Raw genomic sequence first — 10,711 nt, 5'->3', positions numbered from 1 at the left:
CAACCTAAGGAGAAGCAGATTAATCGCAGACGCCGGCACCATCTTCCTGATCCGGTTCTCCAATTTCAGTGCTCTGGCTCGGCCCCATCGAAACCCTCTCCACTTGATCGTGCTCCTCGCCTCCTGGCAGCCAATCAGATTAGAAACACCGCTGCAATTTTATGCGTGTTGAAAGCAAACAAAAGTGACCGCCTATAAATCGGCATAGAATTTGATTAAGAGGTTTCGTACAACGCTGCAGGTCACCGCCCAATGCTCCCATCGGTGGTTACATAAATTTGGCCTCAGGAAATTGGAATAAAAACAGATAGGAATAATTTTACGCTATATGGCCACCTCATTCCATTACCGGCCTTTCCGTACAAATTGATCGCGGCTGTCCCTTGGCAGCCACTAGAATATCTTCATCTGTACCTTCGTGCTTGCGAATATCCCATGAAAAATTCCTGTCTACGCTGTTGTACAGACCTATCCATCGGAAGGAAAGGGCGTGCAGCAAGCCTTTCCTCCTCCTCTCGCTTGTGCGAAGGGGTGTAGCGCAGCTTGATCGTGTTGCCGTCGCGTGTTGCGAAACAAGACTGGCTAACGCCGCAATGCCGTAATGACACCTATCATGATTACCAATTCGATGATGCGGTATGTAGTACAAACAGATCTATAACCCAATATCTATCACTGCTTGCGAAGTCTGGAGCTGGTAGCTCGAGCGCTCGACAAGTGTGATTCACACTGTGGGGTATGCTGTTATTACCTAGCCAAAACAATTACATTCGTGGGCGGGAACATCGTCCAACAAACGATGTAGTCGTGCAATGTATCTTCAGATAACAATCTGAACGCATGCCAATGTAAAGCGTACAAGTTATTCCGCAGCGGAACGGTACCCGCTGTTAGGATGGTCGTATGTTTCCTATCTACTTATTGCTGCTGAAGCACAGCTTATAACTGCAATGAAAATTCCATAGTGAGGTCACATTCATGTAACGAATTTTGGGAAATACACCACCGATCTCTGAGGCTGGCTGTAGGTTAAAACACACGTGCACACATAGCGCTGAAGACTCCTTCCGCCTCAACGCCAGCAGAAACTCCGGCCATGGCGACCTAAATCACTTTACTTCTGTATATGTGACAGAACTTTTCTTACGTAGAAGACGGCACGTTACCGGAAAACAACCACCGGAAAATGCCGCTGGACGTATAGCAGGCATACAACACGGAGCGCTCGCCGAAGCTATAGCATGCCGACTACCCTTAGATCGCGCAACTGTCTGCGCTATATGGCGGTGCCCGTGAAAAAGTGGTCTTCACGCTCCCTTATTATCTAGAAATGCTACCCACGGAGGTTTATTCTTAACTGTTGAAATCGCTATGCACTACGTTAGTTCAAAGAAACAATTCTCTAAGCACTTGCGTTGTGTGAACCCATTCTGTAGTTATTCCTGTATAGCGTTTTTCTCCACCTACTTCTACAGACCTAATCCTATGGCTTGCACTCACATCCTATACATCACCGACGTTTCCATAACCGGCATATACGAGCTCCCCTTATATCCTTATCACGTCTGCATTTGTAGATGGGGGAGGGGGGAGGGGGCGTATTCTGTAAGAGTCCGCCTAGTGGGCTGTCCATCTCGGCCGCTGCTGATTAGATGCAGCTGGACGATCGAGGAAGAGACGAGCGGCCATAGTCAACCAGCAACGGCCGAAATGGACAGTCCACTAGCTGGACTCTTACAGAATACCCCCGCAGGTTCACCCTGCTTTCACGCCACCCAGATGAATTCATCGAAAGGTTCGTAACAGCGCAACGCAAGACACGGACAAAACGAAGCTAAACAAGGGCAACGCGCCGCTGTGCTTTGTTGTTTTCTGTTAAGCACGTCACAGCCGCCTTGATGTATCTTTGCGTCTCGCCTCGCGCATGCATTGCTTTTACAAACTGGCATATATATATATATATATATATATATATATATATATATATATATATATATATATATATATATATATATATATATATATAATATAAACTAGAAGAAAGGGGGTTAACCGAGGGGCCCGATTTTTATTAACCAAATCATGAGAAGCCAACCAACACTGACACCAAGGACAACATAAGGAAATTACTTGTGCTTAATAAGTGGAATGAAGAAACGGTTAATTAATGGAAATTAAAGTGGATGAAAAAGCAACTTGCCGCAGGTGGGAACCGAACCCACAACCTTCGCATTTCGCGTGCGATGCTCTACCAATTGAGCACCCGCGGCGCTGTTTCCCCATCCACTCTATTGGTAGAGCTTCGCACGCGAAATGCGAAGGTTGTGGGTTCGGTTCCCACCTGCGCCAAGTTGTTTTTCATCCACTTTAATTTGCAATAATTTATCGTTTCTTCATTCCACTTATTAAGCACAAGTAATTTCCTTATGTTGTCCTTGGTGTCAGTGTTTGTTGGCTTCTCATGATATGGCTAATATATTTATATATATATGTATATATATATGTGTGTGTGTGTGTGTGTTAGACGTCTTCTTCAATAAAATATCTGCAGGGCCGCGTTGTTTTTACCTTCCTTTTGTCCGTGTCTTGTGTTGCGCTGTTCCGAGCCTCACGATGAACCCTAACCAAGTGGCCCAACTTACCGTCTTGATGTACCCAAATGGAATTTGATTTGGTTCAATCACTTGCTCTATAGCATTAGCCAGAACCGCCTTGCTATTCGGACACCCGGCTGTTTCATTAGCTCTACTGGGAATTAATCGGGTCCTGCGGCCCTGCTATCACGAACATTTCCCTCTGCTTTTCTTTTTCAGTAAAGATTTCCTGCGTTACCTTTTGATCTCTCAGGCTTCTCTGTTACAGGATCTGTCTGAGTCCAGGCTACGCTGTCTTTTTTGCCGAAGCTATCCTAATGACGTATGTCATGTACCGCAGCGCATCGTCTTCTTCGAAAATGATACCATTGTCATGCCTTATATCCGTCTGCGAATTTTGGGCGGAAAATCCAAGTGCCCCGACAATAAAAACGCTGGTAGCGACACCTTGTGAGCCGTTTCCTGTAGACAAGGCGTTGGGGACGTTTTCGGTTACATGGTTGTCCTTGTCGAAAGGAAAAAAAACACCCTACATGTTGATGATTACGTCTATGCCAACACTTTACACCACCAGCTCTGAGCCACCAGGTGGCGTTACCAAACGATGCAAGACGGGAAACAACAAAATGACTAATAAATAAATCGGAGATTGCAAAAAAACATAGAACGGAAAGTAAATAACCTTTCCACAATGGTCTGTGATTACGACGAGGTGGTAGATATACTACGTAGCAGGACATAAGACGGACAGAGCTCAAAAACCGTTGGATTTGAATTTGGAAACCACGAAAGTTATTGAACAAGGAAACAATGTAAGCTATACAAGGGCGTAAACAGAGACCCAGGAATCACAAAGGAGCCATATAGTTGGGATTGCACGAAGATGTACTAATTAGGTGAAACTAGTGCTGGGAGAATCAAAGAGCGGCGATCATTGAAGTACAAGAATACGAGTGAACTTTGGTTGCATGACATACGCAAGAGACAAGACAACGCAGAAACAAGTCTGGAACCATGTGATCGCATAGGAGCAACAAATACGTGATGAACAGTGGCATTTTTGAAGGGACGACGCGTTGTTTTCCGTAAAGGAAAGGGGGGTGAAAGGGGAGGGGGTGATGTTAGTGGTAAATTTGGCAAAAAAAAAAAATAAAGGGTCCCAGCTCAGACAAATACAGCAAGAGAGCAGTACAAAACTTGACTTCAGCGGGGACAAAATCGGAGCAAAAGGCGTGTCTAACGAAGCCGACGCAAAAGAACACAAGATTGACATACAAAAATTAATTATGGGGTTTTACGTGCCAAAACCACTTTCTGATTATGACGCACGCCGTAGTGGAGGAAACCGGAAATTTTGACCACGTGGGGTTCTATTTAACGTGCACGTAAATCTAGGTACACGGGTGTTTTCGCATTTCGCCTCCATCGAAACGCGGCCGCCGTGGTCGGGATTCGATCCCGCGTCCTCGTGCTCAGCATGCCAACACGATAACTACTGAGCAACCACGGCGGGTTAAGATTGACATAGATCGTATATGTATTTACATGTACTAAAATAGGGGCACTTTAGATGATTCAATGCTGCGCAATTGCATGATATTTGTGCAATACTTTTTCGTTCCATTGTCAGACCTTGCACTCTTTACGGACCTTTCGTTTATCGTTGTCAAGTGTTTTCACTGGCATTTCTTTCTTACGCCCGTGCACGTCGATGTTGTCTTCTTTCGTATCGATTTGTGTTGACCCCGCCGCATTTCTTATTTATTTTTTTCATCAAGAGGTCGGGTGTGCCCATCCCGTTGATAGCGAAATCTATGGTGCAATATGGTAAATTTTTTACTGTATTGGCACTGATTATGCCTGGGCAATTAATTTTACCTAATCTGCGTATAATTCACGCTTCTTGCCTCGTTGAAAGTTTTATTTTGATATCTCTTTGCGACTCGCTACGACGTTCTGGAGGCTCGAAAGGGCAGTTTTTTTTACCAGGAGAGATACCCGGATTACACGTACTCCAAACGCGTGCAAGCTCGGAAAAGAGGAGCTTGTCTTCAAAACAACTGAATCCCAAGAGCAAGTCACTCTAACAAGGAAAATGCCGCTTGTGTGCCGTGGCAGGAGCATGAATATAACCTTTAAAGCCAAAGAAGACAACTATACGCATAAGGGTTTGTTCCAAACTGATGGAGCATGTAATCTTTTCCCACATCATGAGATTTCTAATTTCTAACAACTTTTTTCATCATAGTCAGCACGGATTTCTTAAGAATTTATCTTGCGATACTCAACTTGCGCTATTTGTAAATGACATCAGTTCCCAATTAGACCTTAATGTACCCGTAGACTCATTGTTTTTAGACTTCGAGAAAGCCTTTGATAAGGTACCTCACAACCGTCTTTTCTTGAAACTTTCAGTCCTGAATCTCAATCCCTTAATTTATAATTGGTTGCGCAGCTTTCTGACCGGCCGACAACAGTTCGTTTTTGCAAATAACTTTTCATCCCCTCTGTCTCCTGTACTTTCTGGGGTTCCTCAAGGTTCCGTTCTTGGCCCCCTCCTCTTTTTAATCTACATTAATGACCTTCCTAATGACATATCTTCTAACATACGCGTATTTGCGGACGACTGTGTTATTTACCGACCCATTAACAATAGCTCAGATATCCCTGCCCTGCAGCGTGACTTACAAACGGTTGAAAAATGGTGTAAGACATGGTTAATGTCATTAAATGTAAATAAAACCTCATTAATCTCTTTCAATCGTCGGCACTCTTATGTAGCACCCTCATATCTCTTAGGTAATTCAACAATATCATCTGTGACCTGTTATAAATACTTGGGGCTTATCTTAACTCAAGATCTTTCATGGTCCTCTCACATCGCTAAAATAACTAACGAGGCTAACCGCACCTTAGGCTTCCTCCGGCGACATCTGAAATTTGCCCCTCCTCCAGTAAAAACTCTTGCCTACAAATCTGTGGTAAGGCCCAAACTTGAATACGCATGCTCAATTTGGGACCCTCATCGTACTAATCTTTCTAACATGCTTGAATCTGTCCAAAACCGCGCAGCCCGATTCATCTTCCATGACTATTCTTCATATACAAGTGTAACAGCACTAAAATCCAATGCGAATCTTCCGAGACTACAAGCGAGACGTCAAGTGTCCAGACTCATTCTATATCACAAGTTTTATCATGCCCCGATTGGTAACAGCGTCATATCGCCAGCTCACCGCCATTCATCCCGGACTAATCATTCAAAGTCAGTGTACCCCCCGCATGCGCGCACATCATCCCATCTTCATTCGTTTTTTCCACGTACAGCGAGAGACTGGAATGATCTGCCTGAAGAAGCAGCAGACCACTCCAGTGTGACTGCATTCAGGACTGCCATCGAACGCATTTTCCTTTGAAGCAGCCCACCCCTCATGTAAAACCCCTCTCCAGGGGCATTTGAGGAATAAATAAATAAATAAATAAAAGACGAGTTCGTGCAGATCACTTGCTATAACGTCGGCAATATATAGAATGGCAATGCAACCCATAAAAGTCTAGGTGTCCAATTAGGTGAAAAAAATGAAATATTAGGGGAACTACAGAATTAATTCAGGCCAAGCTGACACCTACAGGATAATATCGTCATACTAACCCAATGCATAGAGAGAAGTCAATGGCTTAGGGTAGACCGGGATGAATAGCGTTCAGATATCAAGGGAGCGTACGACAACGTAGACATGAAATTGCTGAGGGATATTCTCAAGCATAGTGGTATAGACGTCGATTTAGCAGATCTGCTCAGGGAAATATATATGGAGAAGCGAGCACATCTGGCCTAGGAAGGCCATGTACGTACACTGAACTAGTGGAAGTTCACCGAGGATTAATTAACGAAAGCCTTCTATCTCCATTGCTGTTCACATTTTTCCTTCAAGGAATAGAAAAAAAAGACTCGAAAGAAGTGCACTAGCGTTCGCTTTATCTTAGACCCGTAACGAGCTGCTGGTGCGTGCAATATAGAGGCCAAAATGTGTGTGGACAATATACTCATATAGCGGACAACGCAGGGGATTCGCAGAGGCTTGAGAATACGTATTACAAGGAAGCGACATACCTCTGCCTTGATTGTAGCACTCCAGAGAAAGTGGGAATTGTGGGCTTCAATGAGCAGACGAGTAGTGCACTGGTATAGCCGAAGAGCAAGTCGTATCGGCAGTCGTGCAATACGAATACATGTATGTCAGCTTAAACGAAGAAAAGGTCTACTCAAAGATACAACGAGTCTCAGGGTGAAGGGGAAGTGGAATAAATGTATTATAAAACATAGACCCGTTTGGGGTGGCACAGATATATAGGGGTGCGAGAAATTCGTAAAGTGATTGTGCCAGGGATGATGTTTGCAAATAAGATTCCGTGCTTAAAAGTGGAGATCCTTTCGGGGTGGGAATTTAACGAAAGTTCCATGGGACGGCTGACCTTGGGGGTCCGTGGTGACATTACAATTGATGCAGTGCAGGGTGTCATGGGCTGGGTGCATTTTGAGTTCAGAGAAGAGCAAAGCACAATTATTTTTGTAGAAAGGCTAAGGTGCATGGATGAGTAGAAATGGCGCCTTAAGTGCAGAAAGATCTGCACCTCAATGGCAGGGACATGGATTGGAGGAAGAGGTCAAGAAAGGTGACAGCCAAGTACAGTGTAATTGAAAACGTAAGTAGGCAGCGAGGAGTCGCCAAAATAAAAAAAAAGCTAATAAAAACAGACGCATTAAATTGGACGTGAAGGATGGAAACATGAAAAAATTAATGAAGATTTACAACGGCGGCAAGCGTGAAACTCGGAGGGAAAATTATCACTACAGCAGAAAAAGTAATTACTATTCGAGGGCAGAGCTGGCTGCCTGAGGACAAAAACATGAAGGAGCAAATATTTTCAACAGGCTGAGGCAGGTGTCTGCTGCAGCGAAAGCCCCGAGAGGACTAAGCACTGACACGGAATGCCAAGATATTCGCCCATCTACAACCGCAGTGAGCGTCCACGTTGAACCCGTAGTGATGGGGCTCAAAAGTGGAGTGAGCGTTGACTGGTGGTCAGCGGTCTAGATAAACAAGAGACGTTTAGAGTGTGGCAAACTCTAAATGTACCGTGAGTCAGCCGTGGCGCTGCAAGCGTGACGATCGAGGAAAAGGAAAACCAGCGTCGCGAGAAGGCGCCAGCAGAAATAAAGTTATCATTGAGATACCGGCGACGAACGCGTGTCTATTCGTTCCACGCACATACCTAAAATTGTTGACCCGGACGTGGAGCAAAACGACAATGTCGCCAGCCCCACGGTATCCGCGTTGGACATCAAACTATGCCTCCCTTTTGGACCGGCGAGCCGGAACTGAGGTTGGTGCGAGTCGAACAGTTTGCCGCACGCCGCATCACCGCCGACAACACCAAATACCATCGCGTGGTTGGCACCATTTCGGCCGTGACAGCCAGCGAGGTGCGGGACCTGCTGCTGGCACCACCCGCAGAAAACGCCTACCAGACGCTCAAGAGACGCTCTGACGCTTCACCCCAACAGAGCCGGAGCGTCACCAGCAGCTGTTACGCGAGCCCAAACTGGGCGACCGCCGACCTAGCGAACTTTGGCGCCACATGCAGCAACTGAACGGTTGCACAGCAACTGTAGACAGTCGCCTAGTGCGGGAACTTTTTTTACAAAGACTTCCGGCCAATGTGCTAATGGGCATCACCGCGTCCGGGGAAACGAACCTGCCCAAGATGGCCGAACCCACTGATACTCATGGCTGTCGCGACACCTACAGTCGCGTCGTTACACGCCCAATCTTCGCCCACTCGCGTCCTGCTCGAGATGAGAGAATAAATTTCTCGCCTTGCCGACATCATCGCAGCGCTTCAGTCACGCTGCAATCAGCTCACATGGCAGCGTAGCACACCGCCACAGCGACGGAAGTGCTAGTACAACCGCAACTTTGGCGGTGCTTCACGGAACTCTGTGCCACCTTGCAAAAAGTCCGGAAGCGCCTTGGGCCAACACCAAGCCCACATTCCTGCCGTCGGCTACGCGTCTCACCTCCGTGACTTCATGAATGAGCTCCGACCTACACCTCCGCTACAGCTCACACAATGGGAAACACATGTGAGTGGCGAACTTGAGTCCTGTTGTCACGCATTTCTGCGAAACAATGCAGTACGACGACTACTGCAAGCACCATACCATGCGCACATTAAGGTTTTCCGCAATGGTCGGAAGGCGCTTACGATCGGAATGCGTGGCCGCCACGGAACGTTATCCTTGCATAGAGTAAAACCGGCATATATGGAAACCGACCAACGCGAGACGGCTACCTGTAGCCCTTCGCCTGAGCTACCTGCAGCCCTTCGCCTGGGACCCGCAGAGAAGTGCCTCATACCACGGCAGCGAATTCCAAAATGACAGAGACTGTACTGCCTCATGCGACTGACAGCTACCACACACGCAGTGGCAGACGCATAAATCCACCAAATCGCTTCGTTCTCTAGCCGCCCTGCGTTTCATTTTGTAGTGACCGTCTGTCACTGATTTGTCCCCCGTTTCTGTGAAATTGTTACCTCGCTTGGCCTCCACGTGAGGGTGATTGCCCCCTGCTCTTTCTTGAGATGTGAGGTCACTGCCCGACAGAGAAACCAGCACTGCCACTCGTCTAACCTGTTTTACTGTGGAATAAAGCCAGTCTACTTTCGTCATCAACCTGTCACAACGTGTTTACTTGCCTCGGCTAAACCGAGCTCCCAATAAGTGGTGCCCCAGGATATTTAGGTTTTTTTTCGAACACTGCCATAGACGACGCTTCTCCTCCTACTGCTGACATAGAAGACGCAACGATTACGTCTCCTGTCATCGCCGCAGAGCTTCAGCTTCCCAGCTTATGGCACAAGAATCCTCGACTTCGGTTAGCACAAGTAGAGGCCTGTCTTCAACTCCGGCGCATCACCTCACAGACAGCAAGGTACCTGTACGTCGTCGCCGCGCTACCCTCCGACATCGCCAATGCTATAGACGACTTACTAGCGGCCACGCCTTCGGCCACAGCTTACGACGATTTAAAACGCACGGTCCTGCAGCGCGTCGAGCAATGGCAACAGAGTAGGCTTCAAGGGCTCCGGGGAATCGTCATGGCAACGATGCGGTTCCGGCACTCGGCGACCAACGACCGTCACAACTCCTGCACCGGTTTCGGCAGGTGCTGGACGGCTACTCCGCAAACGAGAGCCAGCTACCAATTTCGCGCGAGCTGTTATTGCAGCGCCTCGCACAGTCCGCACTCATGGTGCTCGTAGCTTCCGACGAGACGAGTCTCGATCGGCATATGCGACTACTCCTCTGCGTCACAGCTATCTGTACCCGCTGCGAGGGTCCTAAAGCCAGGAGACCGACTCTCGCGCCTGCAGGCAACAGTCGACCGCCTTACCAGTGCACTGTGTAAGCTGACGACGGGTGGAAGCATTGGCGCCCAACTTCGGCGCAACCATTCGCCTTCACAGTCTCGCAGGGACGCGCCGCGCGCCAGTTCAGATGGCACAACCATCGCTTTCGGAAACAAGCAAGTCGCGGCACCCAGCCCTGTTTGGGGGTGGGAAATGCACCGGCCAGTCGCTAACGGTGGCATGTGACATCGGCCCTCGCGCAAGCGGCCTATTCTTCGTAGTCGACCGAATCACCGGCACCCGCCTCCTCGTCGACACCGGAGCCGAGCTGTCTAACGTTTCCGCCACTGCTGCAGATCGCCAACGCGGCAAGTCCGCTCCCACGATACACGCAGTGAACAACACTGCAATCGCGTCGTATGGGCTCCCGTCAATGGGTGTTTTGTGATCGCCGACGTCAGCTTTGCCGTACTGGGAGCGAACTTCCTCAGCCATTTAGACCTGGATGTGAGCGTTCGCGATCGGCGCCTAAAGGATAAGGTCACATCCCTCGCTGTACTTGGCCTGCAGTCCAACCTCACCTCATCTGGCACCCGTGCGTTTCGGCCGGTTCAACGTACGATAAGCTATACTTGCTGAGTATCCGCAACTCACGAAGCCCCGAAATGATGCGTTGCCTGTGAAACACAAGCTGACGCATC

Source organism: Dermacentor andersoni, chromosome 7 (assembly GCF_023375885.2).
Source record: "Dermacentor andersoni chromosome 7, qqDerAnde1_hic_scaffold, whole genome shotgun sequence".
NCBI classification, from domain to species: Eukaryota; Metazoa; Arthropoda; class Arachnida; order Ixodida; family Ixodidae; genus Dermacentor; species Dermacentor andersoni.
This window is presented reverse-complemented; position numbering follows the sequence as displayed.